Source organism: Falco cherrug, chromosome 6, assembly GCF_023634085.1.
Source record: "Falco cherrug isolate bFalChe1 chromosome 6, bFalChe1.pri, whole genome shotgun sequence".
Lineage (NCBI taxonomy): Eukaryota > Metazoa > Chordata > Aves > Falconiformes > Falconidae > Falco > Falco cherrug.
The window spans coordinates 40396394-40417770 of NC_073702.1; positions in this window are offsets into that span (position 1 = coordinate 40396394).

Genomic DNA, 21377 nt, shown 5'->3' on the forward strand with positions numbered 1-21377 from the left:
TGAAAAGTGAAATAAACACGATAAGGATTTATAATAATACATCTTTACTGGATCCTACTATAAGGCTGCGTTACAGCCCTCAAGGCAAGACTGTGCGCACTGCCTGCCCAGTGTCTTGCAGGGTGCTGCTGTCATCAGATCGGATTTGGTGCCTTCTTGAAACTGGTTCATGGTTTGTTGAGCAGGAGTAGTAGAACAATAGGACAGGGTGCTGCTGAGGCATTAACTGACCAGCAGAGCTGGAGACCACTACTCTGTGCAAGGCAGAAAGCAGAGGACAAGTCTGGCTGGAGCCACAGAGCAGTATAGCCATACAGTCTGGTGTCTTCTTATTTTCCTAAAAGTACAATGAATTGAAGAAAACATTGGCATTGGCAAAGCTCGTCCTCTTTCACACTGACTGCCATCTCCCAAAAAAGCCAACTAAAAAATTGCACATCTACACAAGAAGGAAAACATTGTCCCCACCCCTTCCAATGCCCGTAGCATTCCCTGGTCTTCCATTAAAAGAAGTTCTGGAGGAGTTGTAGCTTTCCCTTTTCCTTTTCTTTTCCTTCTTTTCCCTCCTTCCCTCCCTCCTTCCCTTTCTTCCTTCCTTCTGGCTTCGAGCTAAGGTATCCCTCAGCAAAGAGCTTGCAAGGTCAAACTTTCCTGTGCAAGGTAGGTCATAAATCACATTGTCCAAAAATATGAGAATGGGAGCAGAGGACATCAGTTTAGCATAGCCCACTAAAAGACTCCGCAACAGCTCCAGTTTGCCTTACCTTGTCAATTAGCACAGACAGAGGCTTTCTCCAGCAGACACTTCATAGAAAATTATGAACTATACATCACCGACAGCTATCCCTAGGATTAATCCTTTTCCCTGCAGAGCACAATGGATGCTGCTGATGCAGGCCAATGGGATGCCCCAGGCTGACCCATACCATGCCGCAATGAAGCTGTAGCAACTTCTGCATACAACCACTCCAGTTGAGTGATACAATCACTATGCATGTACAAATACACAAACACCTCCTAACTAGAGGCTTCCAGCCTCCAGAAGACACTGAAATGTCTGTTTTGAAATATCTTTGTTTTGAGAGGAGGCATCACTTGACATACATGAACTCGACAGTCAGTGCACAGTTACCTTTTCTGTTCACAGACCAGGAAAGTGACTGCATGTCTGCAGTCATGTTTCACAGTAGTGAAAAGGCCATAATTTAAACATCATATTAAAAAGCTCTATTGAGATGGCTGGCCATAGCACCAGAAGCATTCTGTTCTGAATTGGACAAAATCTGCTAGATTCACAAGTAGATGGTCACATTAATGTTGTTAATGTATTTACAGTAATTGTAAATGCCAACTGATGCTTTAAAATGCTTTCATCAAAAATTTCTAAATCTACTACATCTGTGTTAATCCACAATTAATATGTTTTTAATATGCAATGGGGCTTTTATTAGCAGAACAAATAAATGTCATATTAAATCTAAATTAAATGCATAGTTGGGACTCTAATTTAAAATGTTACTCTTAAATCTTTCAGACAACAAGACCTATGGCTAAATTAATCTCAAATACTACATGTCATTGGCAATAATTTTATAATGCACCAACGCCTCAATCTTAATTACACACCAGGGCACTTTAACTCAGAAATGGGAGAAGTTCAACAAAACTTCAACCTCTTCCTTCAGAGGAAAATTCAAACACACAGGAGAATGCATTGAATCTTCAAATTATAACCAGTTCTGCTCATTGATTAAGATGGGATAGTGTGCCAAAACTATTTAATTAATTGTGGGTGTTAACCACTGCGTCAATGACATGAGGTAGAATCCATATGTCAGTGGCAAAATGTAACATATACATTGTGTGAACAATTCGTTATGATGAGATAAAGAACCATGTATTCAGTTTAAATACCTTGACTGAAAAAACCTCAAGCACAGTTCAATTAATTACTCAGCTAATTACTCTTGTTCCAATAACAGACATTGACTTGCTCCACATTATTATATATTTCAATTTTAGACTTACTGCTGCTAATAAAATTAGTACTTAGCTTAGGTCTAATATAAACAGAATTAATACACATCCAGGATATTCAGCATTTAGCAATATCTTATTTTTATAGCATTAGTCACCTGTCTGTCTTTTTCCTTTCCAAATTATCTATCACAATTATTTTTTCAGTATATTTCCAATTCAAGTGTAAGTTAGTCAAAAATAGTTGGGAGCAGGGAGAAGAGGAAGCAATTTCTTTCATGAAAAATGTACATTAAAATCTTTTGCAAGAAACACTCTGAAATGAAGACAGATGATGGCTTATTTTCCTAACTCAAAAATCTATTTACGCTTCAAAAAAGCTTGTTCATTTCTAAAACACGTGGATATCAAAGGAAACAAAATATAAATTTCCATTGTGTTCAGAAGCTCCACATAGAAAAAAAAAGAACATTTTTTATGTGAAAAACTATTTCTAACCAGATCCCAGTTATGTCATAGACTTTAATTTTCCAGTCAAAAATTTTGGCCATTTTTTAGCAAACATTGAAAGTGTTAAAGGATTTTACATGTTTATATCTGGTTCTTACACTACACCAACTTTCTTGCCTAGTATCTAGACACTACAGTTCATGTTTTGTCAAAAAAACCCAAAACACAAAAACAACAACAAACACTACAGAGACACAGGCATTTACTTCAACAAGATTATGTTATGTCTAAAATTAAATTATAAAGAACAAGAGTAACTACCAATATGTGGATGTGTGAAAAAAAGCACAAGGGCTGCAGTAATAAGATCACACAGCTAATTTCAGGCTCCAGTGCCTTACAGCTTCTGGGAGGCAGGACTTCGCCTGCAGAGGGAGTGACCAGGGAAGAAAGATCTAAGATTGGGCTGGAAATTTTTTTAAGAACCCTTTCTCTCCGTGTGTTTTCTCAGTTATGCTCAGCTCTCCCAGAGTTACACTGTACAGGGAAGTGAAGATGAGGGAAAGGAAGCAAAATTTATCTTCAAAAATTTCCTACCTGTTTCCAAACCTTGAAAGAGGCAGAATTGCATTTTGTTCCTGGGACAGTATTCACCTCATCCTTCCTTCAGCATGCTCAGGCATCCCTGGCTCTTATGTATATATTTTCAGACCTCTGGAACACCTCTGTGCCCTGATTAATTCTGATTAATTGTCCAAAGACTGAATCAATAATAAATGAGCTAATTACAACCAGTTGTCCCTGTGGGATTGTCACAAGGCTGATAAAGATCAGCCAGTTGCAGGAACAAGCCATCACAGATCCTTACTCTTCCCTAAAGAACAATTTACATTTACACTAAACCTCAAATTGCCACTGATGGATAACATGTTAAATGTACGTACCTTAGTCTCCACAAGAATCATAAAATATTTAGCTCCACAATATTGGCCAAAGGAACACACAAAGAACCACGGCAGAGTGGTGCCCCTGCCCCTTTGTCTACACCGTGAGCCACACGGAGTACATGAAATAGGATAGTAGAGGTGCTGGACCATCTTCAGCCTGCCTCAATCCACAGAAGACAGTGTCTCCTTTTGGGAAGGAAAAAAAAAAAAGTATGATAAATGTATAGGGAAAAAATAATTTTGAAATGTCATGTCCCAGCGTTCAGACAGGGGTATGATAGATGTATAGATTTTCATGTCTTGCACATCGTATTGCTAGTATAAATCATGACAGCAGTGAATTAAGACATAAAGGGGGAAGAAAGAGACAGAGAGACTAGGAAAAGAGAAGGTGGTCTTATGAGCCAGGGACAGTGGAACAAATTCACTGCTGCAGGAACAAAATCACTGAAGAGGGTGAGTGCTTCTTTCAAAGGAGCTTTACCCACCTGCAGCATGATGCAGCTTGGTCCATTGACTCTTCCAGACTTAAAGCAATTCCTAAAAGCTGAACTGCCAGTATGTTCTCTGCCTCCAGGAAAAATGAGAAGTGTTACTTTGAATGGCTTTCTGAGGTTTCTGATATGTGTCAAGGTCACACATACGTATATGACTGTTTGTGGTGAGGTATTGTTACTAACCAGTATCTTTTCCTTTACAGAACTGTTCAAGCGCTCCAGAGTTTTTAATGACGTGCTTTGACTGTGCTTCTCCAAAGATGAAAAAGGGGAGAAGTAACATGAAAGAACTCCTTCAGCAGTGAGAGCTGGAGGATCGGCTCAGTGGTGGAGCAGGAGCATTGCCTGGAGGATACCTGCAGAGCCCCTATCGCATTGCTAGCCCTGGATATACATAGAAAGATTTGGAAACCTTTCCTTGTACATTTTCTGTACACATCTGTTCTCCTTCCAGCTCTTCCAAATGCAGTCCAGTGATAAGAGTTTGAGTTTGAAGGCTGTTCCAGCTTTACTCTGTCACAAAACAGCTGTATGACATTTAAATGACAAAAGGAAAAGTCAGAGTGCCATGCTTCGGCCTTAGGTTTCTCAGATTTCATAACTATTGTTATGCAAATACCTCCAAAATTTCAAAAATGTGCACACTTTCAGTGTTCCCTTTTCATGATATATCCTAACTTTTAGGGATTCCCATAACGGTAAATTGTAGGCAAGTATTCCTTATTGATAGTTTGTAATGAGTACTAATTTATAACTAACACTAATTGAAAGATAAAAATGTAAGGTAATTATTTCTGAGCAGTGATTTTTGAAATGAAGCCCCTAGTCACATTGAGTTACTTATGCATCTGATCATCATGATCAGTATAAAGATCAAGAGCTGCTCAGCAATAATTCTTTACAAGAGCCACTAAGAAGTGGAGGAAGTGCTGGACTAGGCTCTTCACAAAGAGAAAAAGCTCAAATCTGTAGAAGGCATTGTTCACAGAGATCTTACACAAATTGGAAAGAACAGATACCTGGCAAAATATAGTCAGAGTAAAGCTAGTTACTTCGTAAATGCTTCAAGATCCTCAGTTGCCAGGTGCTACCACGATGCAAAATACTACTGTGATTCATTTGTTCTAATGGCACATGTACAGTAAGCAGTTAAGCAAGTGTTTCCAAGTTTCCAAGTGCTATATATGTTGTATTTAACTGGCCCATAACCAAACTTACATTCAGAGTTCGTGGTAGCAAATTTGGTATAAAAGTTTAGGCAGATCATAAAAAGCAGAAATACGAATGTTTTACCTATATTGTGCCAAACCATAGCAGTTACCTTCATTCTTGTAGAGCAAAGAGTAGCTAGCATCTGACACTGCTGTGCAAAGGGTCAAGCATCAACTATATGGATCCCTCCATTTTTCCCTTGGAAAGAGAAGAAACAAGAATTTGGAAGATTCATTCATTTTTTTTCAGACCAGGCATCCTTCCAAGGTTTTCTGGAAATGTGCATTTTCTTTTGCTCAAGCCAATGAAGCTTCATCAAGGAGCCAAAAATCCCTCCTCCCAGCCAGTGCAGCCACTGGGCCCTTCTCCGCAGGGAGCACCCTTTCTGCAGGTGGAACAGCCATTGATGTCCCGCGGGTGGCTCCTCCGCTGGCACATGGAGACCAAGCACTGAGGACTTTTCACTGAGGAATGCAGACCAGAGGGAGTGATTTGCTTCAGCTTGTTTAAGGATTTGAAGACTTTTCCCCAGAGCCTAGTTACTGAGAAAAATAGCAAGAAACAAGAGATGCCACAAACACTTTGTCAACTTCAGATCTTTCTGGCTTAAAGATGTTAGGGAGAGCTGTTTCCAGCTATGTCAGGCAGGTGCAATGGTTTTACTGATAGACTGAAGAGGAACAACCTGTTCCAATTAAAATGCATTGTGTTCCACTGAAAGCTGAATTTTGCCCAGAAGAAATCCTACATGAGAACATTTTAACAGCATTAAATAGCACCTAGTAGGTCAGATTTACCAGCACGTGCTGTATTTCCACAGAAGTAGAGACATGTAACGGTTTGGTTTGTTGATGTGGCTGGTTATTCAGAACAAACCAAAACCATTTCAAGGTGTGCTTAGAAAGCATAGGAAAATCTATCTGCAAACACAGCTTTCTAAAAAACAGAGCTACTGTGGTACAGACATGGGGTAAGTATTCTGCGCTCTTTGTGAATGCTCTTTGAGATCATGGACTTTGTGCATCGAAAGCCTCATGAATATTTGCTACAAACCCTAAACCCTTGCCCTGAATGTTGTTCATTGTTTGGTTTTGGTGGTTTTTTTTGTTGTTGGGTTTTTTTGTTGGTTTTGGTTTTGTTTTGGGTTTTGGTTTTTTTGTTGTTGTTGTTGAGTGGTGGCTACATCTCTGTCTCAGAATAGATTGCTCAGTCAGGACTATCAGCACCAGCATCGATCTTGACTAGGAGGAACAAAATTATGAAGAAACATCTTTTTCCAAGGGCTTTGACAAACAAAGCAGGGTGAGGGAAAGCAGAAGATGAGATAAATCTCAGACAGGAGATGGAGATCAGAAGCCCTTTGCTTGTAGTGCAGGGCACCCTTTTTCCTGCAGGACAGCTAACAGAGCTGATCAGGTGGAACACTGGGCTGCAGATGTTAGGAAAAGAACAACTCTGTGCTTCTGGGATCTCAGCTCAGAAAGCAGTCCTCAAAAGACTCCACGCCACAAAAATGTTCCTAGAAACTCAGACTGGAGACAATCCCTGGACTCTGCCCAGATTAAAACAGCTTGAAGACACATGGCTCCAATTTGGGGGATATACCCAGAGTGTGCTGGTGCGTGTCCAGGAGGGAGAGGCTGAGCAGGCTGTGACAGGGCATTATTAATGCTGTTGCCTTGCGGCACCTGGTGAGTGCTTTGAAGACACTGGAGACTGAACAGTTCAGAGAGTTTCCACAGTGAAGATCTGGTCCTTTTCCTTAGTATTTTACCCACCAAATAATCTAGTCTTTCCTAGGTAAACATCCCCTGTCTTTGTGATACATGTCAGAAAGCACCCAAGTAAGAAAAAGCAGCACCATTGGAAAACTCTCACACAAAAAAAAAAGATTAAAGCCTCTTGTTTACTTTCTCATGCTTTCATAATGGGAATGAATGCTAGCCATGCACCAAACAGAAATTTGTCATAGTTATGCAGATATTTTCCCCCACATATATTTTTTGCCCATCTAACACAGACAGCTTGTCTCAATATTTCCATTACCTGTCAGTTAGGGTGGTTTGTGATCGCTTATTTTCTGTGGGTCAACAAACTTCTCATTGAAAGGCTAACAAAACCAAAACTCAGCCAACCTTATCTAATAAGAATGCATATGGATGGCTTTATGCCAGAGAACCTCAAATTTTGTTTTCTTGCCATTTTTGGCAAATCATTTGAAAGCAACATTTCTGCTTGCTAGCAACACACCAGAGAACACTGAAGGGGTGGCTACAATGAAATTGGCTGGAAAGAAACAAAAAACTGTTTTTGATGTAGCATCCAAAGAGACAAAATGGCTAAAAATGGAAACAGGGACAGTCACCAGACTATAGATAAGACTTTTCTCACAGGCTTCCCTGGAGTGGAAGCTGCATAGAATCCAACTGTCCCAGCCTCAGTGCAGCCTAGAGCTGGTCAGAAATAGCCTCCTCATGTCCAAAACCTTTCACTTACTGCTGAACTGGTTACAAGATTAATTTGAAGACCCTGATGATTTTTAAAGTGCTGCTCAATTTAGGCTTCCATATAACTAAATGAGGTTCTGGTTCCCTGTTGCCCAGGTCATGTCCTGTACTTGGTAGATATTGGGCTGCAGCTTATACAGAAACACCGTAGTGCTATAAATCATTAAGTGTCAGAGTCTTTTTCTTATTATGTCCAGCAGCCCTGGAACATACTGCTTGCAGAGATTCAGGAAACATCAATTCTGTATATACTGTCACATCAAGGTTAAAAGCATATTTCAACAACAATTTATTTTCTGATCATCGTAGTAGTAATTATTTTGGACTTCAATCATAATATGACCCATTATTTTCAACACAGAGAGCATAGTTTTAGACGTGTATGTGTTGCAGTCAAAGTGAGGTTGCATAAAATAAAGGTAAAATTTCCCATAAAGCCTGTCATGTGGATTCCAAGGAGACTTTATTTCTGAACTGAAAAGATTTCCCTGCGTTTTCCGGATCTGGTTTGCATGGAACTCACAAGCAGCAACACTCACGGTGCTGCAAGTGCAGGAGCTAATATTCACACAGGCAAAAGAACGCTTTGTCACTGTTCATTGCAAATTCAAATACATTTCCTGAGAGATCACATGAGGGCATAAAACCCCACAGCTATTAACTTATAGACAATAATTACTGAAGCCGACCTGAACACAGCATACGAAGTCACAGGACTGCAGATAATTAAATCAGACTTTTCTGTGAATACAGCAGATATTTCCAAAACAAACCAAGGGTCAGGCCCAGAGCACGTGGAAATGATGCAAAACGAAATTAACGGGAACCAAGGAAAAAGGCAGACCACTCCCACTCTCCCTTTAGCGTGCAGATGGCTTTTCCAGACATGGGAGCAGCCTCAGAGCTACTCCAAGCTGTGCCCACTCGCTTCAGCCCTGGGAGCACAGAGGACAGGCTTTGGTCTGAGGGTGCAAGAGGAGCCTACTGTGAGGACTTCTCTGGGTTGGCTGTGGTGCCAACCATTTGAGCTGGCTCAGGCTTTACGCCAAATCCAGGTACCATGGAGCTCAGAGAAGTTTTGACATTTCTCAAACAGGATTTTGGAAGAAAATCTAGAGTCCAAATTTTGAAACCCTGCAAACTGCTGCTAGAATGAAGTTTTTTCTCATTAACTGTGGAAAACCAGTGTGTTATATATTGGCCTCGGTCCAGTAATAACATATTGTGGGCCTCTCTTTGCTGGCCCTGGAGAAAACAGATATCAGTGCTGTAAACATATTTCCCACTGAAAACACTGAAGATTCTGCCACGACAAATTTAAAAATAAAATTTTCTTTAAAGAAATTTGCAAAGGGTAACACATATACATAGAAAATTAAGCAAAAAGGTGTAACACCCCTGCTGTATATAGTTTTTTCCAACTGAAACTGGGGAGAAAAAATAGAAAAGAAATAAACCACCTCCCATTTCTTACCCACTTCTGAGAAATCATTTCCCTCCAATTCAGATTGACCTTCTGATTCATACCTGGATGTGATTATCCCCTCAAGGACTCAGAAGAAATAATATACCATGGGTGTCACACACAAATGACTAGCCTTTACCTGGCCTGTCCCACTCAGCTTTGCCTTTGCTATTGACAAAACATCATTACAAAAAAGGTCAAAATAACAGATTGCTAAAATATTAGAAGAAGATATTTTCTAGTCAAGAGATTCATTTCCCCTGCAACATAAACACTAACATATGCTACAACATATCCACAACAAGAAAGCTAAATGTTAGCTTCTACATAATAAAAATACAAATTTGCCAAAGGTCTGTGCATACTTACATAAACTAACAACACGTGAGCCGGGGAGTCTCACACAAGTAGTAGAGCATATGGTAAATTACAGTAGGAAGGTAGGCAGGCCATTAGACCTTCAGATTAATTGTGATTATTTACATACTTGCCTCCTATTATTTCTTTCTTTCTGCTCTCATGTTCTAGAGCACTGTCCCAGGCTTCTACAATTAAAGCAACACAGTATTAGTTCTCAGTGTTTTCTCAGTGGTGGAGGTGGGCTCTAAAGGGCTAGAAAGGACCCTGCAGACCCAGCTCTGTGAATCTGCACGCCAAAGCCAAGCCAGGCCCTTTTCCCTCTGCAGAGGTGACATGTCCGCTGCAGCGCATTTTACAGGTGTCCCCGTTTATCGCCAGGAGGGAATACAAGCTTTGGTAGGGGCTCACTGCCTCCATTTGGTGTTGGTCTGTCACCTGAAACAGTGCAGAGAGCGCAGCTGGGCCACAGGAGCAAGCGGCAGCAGCAGATGGGAGCAGCCCAGTGCAGGTGCCGTCACACCAGCCCAGCCCCGGCTGCCACCAGCGCAGCTCCCGGCCTCTCTCCTCCCAACAAAGATGTTACTAGCATCGCCGTGGGTGGACTAAGAGAAGCAGGCAAATTGCAGCAGAGTCAACCAAGGGGAATTTTGCTGTTCAAAATACACTGAGAGGATATCTGCAATGCAGCTCTAGCAGGCCAATGTATTTAATGAAGCAGCAGCACAGCTGTTTCCATGTCATTTGCGCTTTCTGTTAGCAAAGCTTTTCCCCCCTTTTAGCTTGGTTTTTTTTTTCATTTTAATCCCTCCAGAGGTCTCATGGGGGAGAGGAGACCCTGGCACTCGCAGCTAGCAGGGGCTCGTCAGCTGGCTGCTGCCAGGCAACATTGTGCTGTGGGCTGCTGCCCTGCCTTCTGCAGCAAGGGAAGGGCTCACCATGGCCACAGGCTGGAAGCAGCATCCGGACTTGAGCAGCCCAAGCCTGAGGGATATATTTGGCAGCCACCCCCCCAGCTGCCCTCCTCTACGAACAGGGGCAGCCAGAGCCTGCTCAGCAATGTGCCGGGCAGCTCAGCAGCCGAACTGATGGTCCTGCCACCCTGACAGAGCGGGCCCAGCCGTGCAAATGTGGGAAGCGCCTTTCCCACATCCTGCCAGTCTTCCAGAGCTAGCTCCGCAAGGCTGGCCCGTCGTGGCACCTGTCATCTGACATTAAAGCTGGGGGCATTTGAGTGATGGGGTGAAATCGAAGCTGCAACCTGAGCGGGGCTGAGCCATCCTCCTCGGGTGCTCTTGAACGGTGCCTCCTCTGCATGGGACAGCCTGGGCTGTAGGGAGCAGAACATTGCTTTTCCATGTGTGCATGCATCCTGCCTCCGCAGACCTGATGGCTGGAAAACACCAGCCTCATGGCCACCGCCAGCAGATTTCAGCTCTGGCTGCTTTCATGCTCCATTAAGAGAGTATCAGGTCCAATTTAATGTCAGCCAGCTCGCACATCCCCAGCTTTCCAACTTCTTTCTTCCTCTTTTCCTTCATCCATTTATACAGTGAGATACAGATCTAGATGTATATTTTAAAAGCCCACTGATTTAGATGAGTGCAGACATAAAATCGATTCCTGAGCCTATGGTCTAACCACACCTTTGTATGGCTTATAATGGAAAAGTCAGTAGTAAAATTAAAAGTGTTGTTAACTTCCAAACGGCTCTTTCTGTTGTTTTATGTTTGGCATAACTGACCAAATGGGACATGTTCACTTTTAATGGTGGTTTTATTTATTTTTCCTACAGTATTTCTTTAGTACTTTTTCCTTTTATATGACATATTAATACATAATTCAGTGGTTTTATGTCTCCCTGCACAGTCTGCATGATTTCTTGTGCTATTGAACAGTACTATTTATGACCAAATGGCCAAAATGTCTTTTTTTATTAATCTTTTCTGGTCATGGGTTTGCTTCTTTGTTCTTTTGTTTTCTTGCCATTTTCTGAGCCTGCCAGAGTGCTCAACTCCCTGGTTTCCCTGTCTGGAAGAGCTCACCCTAAAGGGTCAGAATTTGCATGTTTACCAAGAAAAGTCAGTCACCCAACAGACGTTGAAAATACAGCAGAGGCATCAATGTTAGCAGAACTGTTATCAGTAAAGGTCCTCTTGCGTTGCTGTGACACATGGTGGGACACACATGAACATGTGAGCCAGATGCCCTCTTTAACTGTAAGACCAACAGCTCCATGGCCCACCCCCAAGCCAGCCACCCCCAGGCACCAGCCCCCCTCAGTCTTGTTGTGTCACCTTGCTGGGGCACTGAAACCAATGCAGCACCGTGGGGTGCAAGCCTAGCATGGCAGGCAGGTGGCCAGACTGCATGCAGTAGCCTCAGTGCAAAGCAACCAAGCACCACCTCCTTTGTAAACATTTGTTTCAAGCATGTCCCACTTGGTTATCAGCATCTAGTGTGCACTTTTTAATTAATTACTTTATCCATAGGTTAAGCACTCGCTGAATCCATTTGTTATATCACCACAGAGTCAGTACATGGTGTATATCCTTAAATGCCATTTCTGGGATATTTTCCATCTGTACATCCTCCTCAGGCAATAGCAGAGGACACAGAGACCTTCATTAGCCCTTTGATGGACTACAGACATCCTGCTTGTTAGTCTATTATCTAACTGCTTATCAGTCACATTCTCAAGCTCTCATTATTTTACTTTCACACTGCTGTAATTAGCCTCTGCATTTTTCAGGCACTCATAGCCTTGCTTCAGCCTACACACACAGATTGTGCAGAAAGAAGGTTCAAATACTGATGCCATGAATGCAGACCTTTTAAAGGTGACCTCTAAAGGGCTGCTGATAAAAGAAGCTGGGAAGTTTCTTTTGTGCTTGTTTTCATTTCCTCTGGGTATAGGCTGCTTGTCCTCCAAGCCCTCTGAACACTGCTAGGGAACAAATCCTTCTCACCTACCTGGTGCAAATAATTTAATTGATATAAGGTAGCTGGTCACAGAAGGTGAGCAGGATTCAGCTGGACTGAGGTAAAGAGGATGCTTTCTTCCTTGTTCTTTGCAGATATCTTTTCTCTCTTTTTTTCCCATGTATTTAAGGGATGGACTCAAATGTTCTTCCGAACACACCTTCCAACCTTCCAACAAGGGAAATTATTTGGAAACAGTAAGGAGAAACCTATCCACTGCTTTGCCTGAGGTCTAAGGGACCTTCTCATAACCAAGCTTTTGTGATAATAAGATATGATGCTAGACAGTCCACTGCACCTTGAAAGGCCTGCAATGGTAACAGCAAATGTAAACATATGAGTAGGACAGTAATTATTGTCAATGCAGGAGGAGCTGCTGCCTTGCGATCTAACTCGCAATCTGTCCACCTGCCCTGCGATCTGTCCACCAGCAATCCCTCTCAGTTTTCTTGTGGAACAATGGAAAAACTAATAAGTAAAATATGCTGCTGCTAAGGAACAGACTCATCATAAGCACCACGAACACACAGTAAACAAGAAACCCAGCACATCAAGAGCAGCCATTTCTTCACAGGTATTGCTCCTCTAAGGAGCCTGGATTCTTCTGAGTTCTTAGTGGTCCATTCCTGGTGTCTCGTGCCTTTCTTTTGGCTCTGCTGTCTCCTTTTGAAATAATTTCTGAGTTTTCCCAGAATCTCACCAGATCTCACCAGTTCCCAGGGATCAGTTCTCAATGTAGTCTTCCTCTCTCAGTCCAAACCACCTTCATCTTTCAGTGCATTGCACCTCCTGTTCTCCCCACACTGGAACTCACCCCAGTTTATACAATTCCATGAGCTGATATTTCAAGTAATTATGTCCTTGTAAAATTGAAGCAACCTCTTGCTCATTTCATCAGCTATGTTTCACCTTACTCAGCAATAAGCATCTGCCAGAACAGAGAACAAGGTGTGGAATATAGATAAAACCATGAGATTAATTCAGTTTTACCTCTCTGTCTTTTGAGAAAACAGATCATGTTTATTATGTCATTTATATAATGCATCCTCCCTACCATACTCGCCACTATCTTTCTATTGTTAATACTATCAAAGGTAGTGGCTTATGCTTGGGCATTCCAGCTCCATGTTGCTCAACTTTTAAATGCTTTTATGAAAGCCACTTACATAGCGATAATTGTGGTCTGCCAGGGAGGTCTCCATTAAAAAATACCATTTCCAGGGATTTCATCACTCTGCCATAAAAATTTGCCCCAGGCTGAAGACAGCTAAAAGGTACTCCTTCCCCCCCCCCCCCCCCCAATACTATGCAGAAGCAGAGTATTGGCCTCAGTTTACCACCCTTTCACCTTCAGCATGCTGACAGAGATCATTAAAAGCAGAGCAGGCAGCAAAACCTGCAGCAGGGTGCCCACTACCACCCAGTCTAAGATCATGCTTTTAGTGTCCCATAACTATGCCCAATTTTACTGTTGAGTTTTAGGACTTTGGAGGTGAGTTCCTGTGTCTTAGAAATTGAAAAGCCATGTGAAATTTTTTGCAAAGGTGATTTCATCTGTTGTCACAAATGACATTAAAAGAAACCAGTATTGTTTTGCTAGTAATGACAATGGTCCCCTCCTCTTGCGTCCCTCCTCCACAAGATGTGGAACTACTCCACTGACTGAGAGGCCTTAGCAGCACTCTGCTTTGCTGCATGGATCGGTTGGCTTGACAGAGAGAGAAAAGTATCACCCAGGAATAAGAGAGGTGCCTTTTGCTATTACCATGAAAATCCACACACATTTGGCCAATTTATAAACCACAGGTGGTCACTAACTGTGTGTTCCTCATTTTCTGGATGCCTGACTTGAAACCCTGGGGGCTGATTTGCAAAGTGCTGAGTGCTGGAAGCTGTAATTGAAGTCTCTGGGAGCTGTGCTTTGAACATATATTGAGCTATAAAAACACTAAGTACTCAGAAACATCAAACTGGAGCCCCAAAATCAGTGGGTCCTTTGACCTTAATCTCCCTGTGACTCAGCTCTCCATCTGTAAAATGGGAACACTGTCACCCCCTTGTCTCACAGGGGTGCTGTGAATTCAAATCCACCTGTGTCTGTAAAGTACTCCAATGCTCTGCTGAGAGCACAGCTGAAACACCCAAGAACAAATCAATAATTTTGCATTCAGTACAGTTTGGATGGTGTGAGGTAAATAAGGCCTGGGCCACGCTTTGAATGATATGGCCAGATGTCTCTGAGCATCATGCAGCAGGAGAAAAAAAAATAAATATATAAGTTCATGTAATTAAAGACTGTCTTGTAATGTGTTTACACAGGGGACCAGAGTTGCGGTTATGTGGGCAACTTTAGCTCTGGCATTTCCAGAGCAAGAAAAATAACATTGCTACTGAGGGATGGTGTACAGTGAATTGCTGACACTCAACACTGTGCAGGAGGTAGGTGAAAAGTGCAATGATAAATATATCTCACAAACCGTGTAAGTTAAAGATCATTATTCAGATGGCAAAGCAGAGCTAGGACACGCTGGAATGAAGGATGCCTGCAGAGCCTTTACTCACTGCCTCCGCATTAGGATACCACTCTTAATTACATAATCGTGTATTTTGCCTTGGGAATCCTTGCCTCAGCACAGACCACATTTCTTCAATATTTTGTTTGTATTCCTCTTTGTACTCGCCTAGCTCTTACTCTGCTGCACATTATTCAGGCCCTGCTATGAAGACAGAACTATTAACTTCTGCGCGAGTTCCTTATGGCTCTGGCACTAATTCACAGTTAATTTACTTCCACGGTACATAGAAGCAAGTCACGGGGATATTAAGCCAAAAGGAACCGCTAATTTGGGACTCTATTTGATTTTTCAGAGGGGGTGGAAGGGTTTGCCAATCAATGCAGTGGCTATTTGCTGGTAGCAGACAAATCCTGAAACTCAAGGACCTGAGATGCTATTCAAGGTACTCTGGAGCAGGGAGGGAGGCATTTGCTGCCATCAAAACAGATAACTCTGTATTTACTGACACAACACGTGACCTTCTTGCTTGTTTCTGCTCTAATCTGTCCAGCCTTTCCCTCACAGACCCCCTCTCTAAGGTGCTTCCCTCCTCTGTTCCTCAGGCACTTAAACAGACAATTAATTCTTGCCTGGCAAGAATTGCCCAGCTCCATCCTCCGCGTATTCCTCAAAACGTGACTGATCCCACACACGTGGCCCCAGTTTCCTCTCCAGCAGCACTTCAGCTCCTTCTTTTGAGCTCCTCTCTCAGCCTCCCTCTCCCCTCCAGCTTTATTTCTCCTGTTCTTAGACATCTTTCTGTCACCTAAGAATGTTTAGTGGTGTTTAATGTTTACATATTTACATAATTAAATATGTTGCACATTTTTAAAAAGTAAATAATTTAGCTAAATTTGTCAAATCATCAGAGAGAGAGATGGAGAAGATATCCCTCTAAAAAAACCATACGTGCTCCCATGCAAAATACTGTCTTTCAGTCCTGACTGGTGATGGTAGGACTCTGCAAAGAAAAGTCACCATAATGTAGCATGCACTTTTCCTTGAACCCTGCTAAATTTGCTTTTCCTGAGAATGATGAGCTTCACTCTGCAGCAAACACCCAGCAGAGAACATTTCAGCCCAAATCAAGGTTTGGGCAATAAAAATAAATATAAAAATAAAAAAAAAAAAAAAGAGAGAGAAAGAAAAAACCTTCTAACAAGGAGAGCTAGGCAGAGCTTGCTCACCAGTTATTTATGTGGTAGAACCTTTCAAGTCTCAACTGTGCTGTAAAAAGCAGATTTTGGAAGACACTTTTTTGGGGGTCATGTCATAGGCATGTTATCAGAAACATTGCATTGCACCTTATGAACAGATCCAGTTTCTTTACTGAGCTTTAGCACTTTACTACTGCACTGTGTGCCTGGAGCATCCTGAATATAATACATTAAAGGGTGAAAGAAGTTGTTGCCTTTTCCAGTAAGTGGCTGGGAAAAAGAAAAAAAGAAAAAAGTAGAAAAAAGGAAGATTAAAAAAAAAAAATGATGGGAGGGAAAAGAAAAATGAAACAGAGTTTCATCAGTAACTTTGAAGTAGCCAGCCAGCAGGATTTAAAGCCACTGGAGGGCAACACCAATGTTTCACCCATGCTAAACTGATCACATATGAAGCCTTTCTGAATGGATCTGTATGCTACAGATGCTGTAAGATACAGTCTGCCTTTCCTGTTGGCTTAATAAATAAATAAATAATTAAATGAACCCCTCATTTGTTAACGTGATTTTTTTTCCCCCAGAGGTCATTATGATCCAGCTTTTCTGACAGAGCACTACTACAACACTGGCAAAGTACTTGAGATTAATTGGCAGGGGGAGAAAGTCCAGGATGTTTTCTTTTCCACATGATGGGTAATAAGAGCAGCGTGAAACTCCAGGCTTAAACTTCTCACAAGTGCAAATAAAATTTCCTGTTCTGCTTTGGGTCCATAAGTCAGACATCATCTCATCTTTGTCTAAGTTTGTTTTTTAATTTCGTGTTTGATGTGGAAAAGATGACCTTCAGATCTCAAAGGGAAAACCCATCAAACTGCAGATCCCCAAGGCAGCCAGCCTTGCATGGCCTTTGCACATGGTCTTGGACCCAGCCCGTCTCCAGCCTCAGCCACAAACTGGCCATAAGCAAGTCTGTTTGGCACACCAAAGGGGTAGGAAATTCCACAGATGGGGTCAGGTCCTGACGCTTCCAGCCACACCAGAAATAGTTCATATGATGTCCGTGTAAATACCAATCAATTACACCAGGTCAGAAGCTAGCAGCCAAACAGCTGGGCCAGATGTCCATTAAAGTCCAGCCCTGGATTTCCCCTACCCAAGTTCTGTGATCACCAGTCATGGCCATTTCTGGGGGAAGATTTGGGCTCCTGTAGTGCCCTGGCTGCCAGTGCATCACCTGCAATGGCTGCTCACAAGCCATAAACATTTCAGGTGTTCAGAGGGGAAATACAGCTCAGAGAAAGGAGGCAAAGAGGGAACAGCTTCACCCTTCTGCATGATGTAACGTGACAAAAAGAAATCATAGAATCATAGAATCATTTAGGTTGGAAAGATCATAAAATCCAACCATTAACTTTGCCCTGCCAAGTCCACCACTAAGCCATGTCACTAAGGATCACATCTACATGCCTTTTAAACACCTCCAGGGATGGTGACTCAGTTGCTTCCCTGGGCAGCCTGTTCCAATGCTTCACCACCCTTTCAGTGAAATTCTTTTTCCTGACATCCAATCTAAACCTCCTCCATCGCAACTTGAGGCCATTTCTTCTTGCCCTATTACTTGTAACCTGGGAGAAGAGACCAACACTCCCCTGCCTACAGTCTCCTTTCAGATAGTTGTAGACAGTGATAAGGTCTCCACTGAGCCTCCTCTTCTCTGACCTAAACACCCCCAGCTCCCTCAGCCGCTCCCCATCAGACTTGTGCTCCAGACCCTTCCCCAGCTCCGTTGCCCGTCTCTGGACACGCTCCAGCACCTCAGTGTCTGCCTTGCAGTGAGGGGCCCAAACCTGAATACAGGATTCAAGGTGTAGCCTCACCAGTACCCAGTACAGGGGGACAATCACTCCCCTTGTCCTGCTGGCCACACTGTTTCAGATACCAGCCAGGACGCTGTTGGCCACCTTGGCCACCTGGGCACACTGCTGGCTCATGCTCAGCTGGCTGTCAACCAGCACCCCCCAGGCCCTTTCCCACCAGACACTTTCCAGCCACTCTTCTCCCCAGCCTGTAGCGCTGCATGGGGCTGGTGTGACCCAAATGCAGGACCTGGCATTTGTCCTTCTTGAACCTCATACAATTGGCCTTGGCCCATCAGCCCAGCCTGTCCAGACCCCCCTGCAGAGCCCTCCTGCCCTCAGGCAGGTCAACACTCCCCCCCAGCTTGGTGTTGTCTGCAGACTTACTGAGGGTGCGCTCGATCCCCTTGTCCAGATCACTGATACAGATATTAAACAGTACTGGGCCCTGGGGACCACCCCTTGTGACAGGCCCACCAGCCAGATGTAACTCCATTCACCACCACTCTTTGGGCTGGGCCTGTGCGGCCAGCTCTTTACCCAGCAAACAGTAGACCCGCCTAAGCCATGACAGCCAGTTTCTCCAGGACAATGCTGTGGGAAATGGTGTCAAAGGCTTTACTAAAGCCTAGGTAGACACCATCCACAGCCTTTCCCTCATCCACTAAGTGGGTCACCTTGCCGTAGAAGATCAGGTTAGTCAAGCAGGACCTGCCTTTCATGAACCCATGCTGACTGGGCCTGATCACCTGGCTGTCCTGCATGTGTTGCATGATGGCACTCAAGATGATCTGCTGCATAGTTAACCTCACAATGGATCAGTAAATCAAATGTTCTGTCTTTCTGCTATCTCCTTGGTTTTTGCTTTTGTTGACTAGTTACCCCCATTATTGCTGCTTGCACATTCCTATGGTTCAAAGCAAGTGATGTCTTATCAGCCTTCTGCTACTTATTCATGTCCCACAGCTCTGGGGCTTGATAGATAAGGACAGGAAGGGAAGGAGCCTAAAGACAAGTACAATGCAAAATGGGTAGGTGTTTTCAGTAATCAGTCCCTTGCCTTGCAGAAAACGTTCACTCCTTTACCCTCCAACCCCATATCAAAATTTAACCTTGGAAATAAAGATTTCACAGAAGGAAAAGCACTTAAATAGCCAACTGTTTTGATGCTTCACTTCTCTAGAAAGGAGCTGTTGTTTTTGATATACTTATTATACCACATCTGTCTTCTAAATCACAGAGCAATATTAACATCTAGCTTTTGCCATAAATTATGAACATCTAAGTAATTTTCCTGAATTTTACAAGTGAAAATGTCACCATCTCTTGATACCTGTCTCTAGTAGAGATGTATGCATTTTGGTGTTTTTTTTCCTCCAGAAAAAGAAAAAAGAAAGAGCAAGCACTCAGAACCACTGGAACAAAGATGAGCTGCTATTAACATTACTTTCAGACTAAGCAGAAGTTTGTGATATTAGATGCCATTCCCCTTACCCCATCCCCCACTCACATGGTGTAGAGGTGATATTTGTCTTGAAAAAAAAAAAAGAAAAAAAAAAAAAAAAAAAAAAAGGAGGGGGGGGAAGAAAACACCGCATCTTTGAGACAAATTTTACAGCACTCTGAATGATATGTGCTCTTTTTATGTTTATGAAACTACCATCTAGCGAAAAATAGCAGCCTAATGTTTTGACATGAAGGTCATTTGAAAGTTTTACTGCCTGCAAGCCCGATCCATTTTGTTGACAAAAGGCTCTCTCAGGGCTCTTTAAGGTGCCCCAGCCTGCTCGACTTTCTTTCTGTCTAGCATTTCTATTTCCACTCCTCACCCCCTCCCACCAGACTAATTACTAGCTCATTAAGGCTGTCCTAATGAATTATGTTACAGCATTAAGAAAGGGCTTGGAATAAATGCTCATTTAGGTACAGGAGGAGGGACAGAGAGATTACAACTTTTGTCAACCTTGCCAGTTGATGCTAACTTGATCTGACCACGCTCAACACCCAGACCTCCTGCCTCCCCCACCCAAAATCATAAATATTTCAGCCGAAATGAATTTTAGATTGATATAAACATGCTCTTGGGAGGAATTGGCTTCCTAATGCCACAGAAAGAGGAATGCTTGGGAAGGTTATACAATGTGCACATCTGAGCCTGTGATCTGTGATCTGTGCTGCCTGTGCCTGCGAAGGGCTGAGGAGTAACTAGGGATGTTCTCTTGTTCAGTGCAGTCAGACAGCAAGGCAAACGGATGCAGCACTGGCCAGCATTTATTAATTAAAAGCACTTCTGTCATATTTTGGACGACTTACGAAGCTAGGCTGAACAGGCTCTGTTTAACATCGTTCCACAGGGCACAGAGATATTGTTCCCGTTTCTCAAACAGAAGAGCAGCATTTGTTCCACAAAGAATTCTATGACCCAACCAAACCCAGAAGCTGTGGAGGGGAGTGAGGCTATCCAGTTCACAGGTCAGGGCTGGACTCTTAACATGCTGCTTTCTCAGCCAGAGCTTTATCAAAGAGCCCTTGCCAGCATCTGCACTCAGCTTGGGCACTTGAAGAACTGAAGTGTTGTCTCATTTTTTAAAGGCAAACCTTGTATTTTATTAATATCTTGAAATTCTTCTGTTAAGCAGCTACATATTGGTACTTGGGCTTTGGCTCTGGCCCTCCAGAGGGATTTTATGGTCTGCAACACCCCTCACGCATGTTTGCTTTTCTCCTCATCGGGTCTTTCGTTATAAGCAGGTGTAACTGACTGCAGAAGAAATGCAAGGACAACAGTGCCAAAAGTCTTTCCCTGAGACAGTGATGGGGAAAAAAAAAAAAAAAAAAAAAAAAAAAAGTGGTGCTTAAAATAGGCCTGAATTTCCTCAAAATACACTACCAAGACTAATTTTCACTACATGCCTGTGAGGTTTTCAATTATGGTCAAGGTAGCAAATTGCACATACTTTAAAATCAGGTCTCTAACTGATAAACGTATGCTAAATACACAAATTAACATAAAAGAGCTGAACAGGAGACAGATAAGAATTTATTCTATTCTCCTGGAATAATCTATTTTTTGAGAGCTCTAATTACTTTCAGATTTTGATGAAGAATCATTAAAAGCAGATCAGTTAATACAGTGGCCTCCGTATTACTGTGCTCGTGTATTACCTTTTTTTCCAAATGTTTCTTCAGAAGAAGTCACAGACAGCAGAAAATGCTCATTTTAAGGGAAATCTTTTAGCTGTGCCATACCGCATTTTTAATGGCTTCATTAGCACCAAGGAAGAGTAAATATACATGCAAGCCTATGTGCTGACATTTCCATGCAGACCTCAAAACCTTTTTAGCGGCACAGATAATAATTTAAGCTGTCCATTGAAATAAGAGGCTACACCAATCCAGAGCTTTTGTACTTTAACAC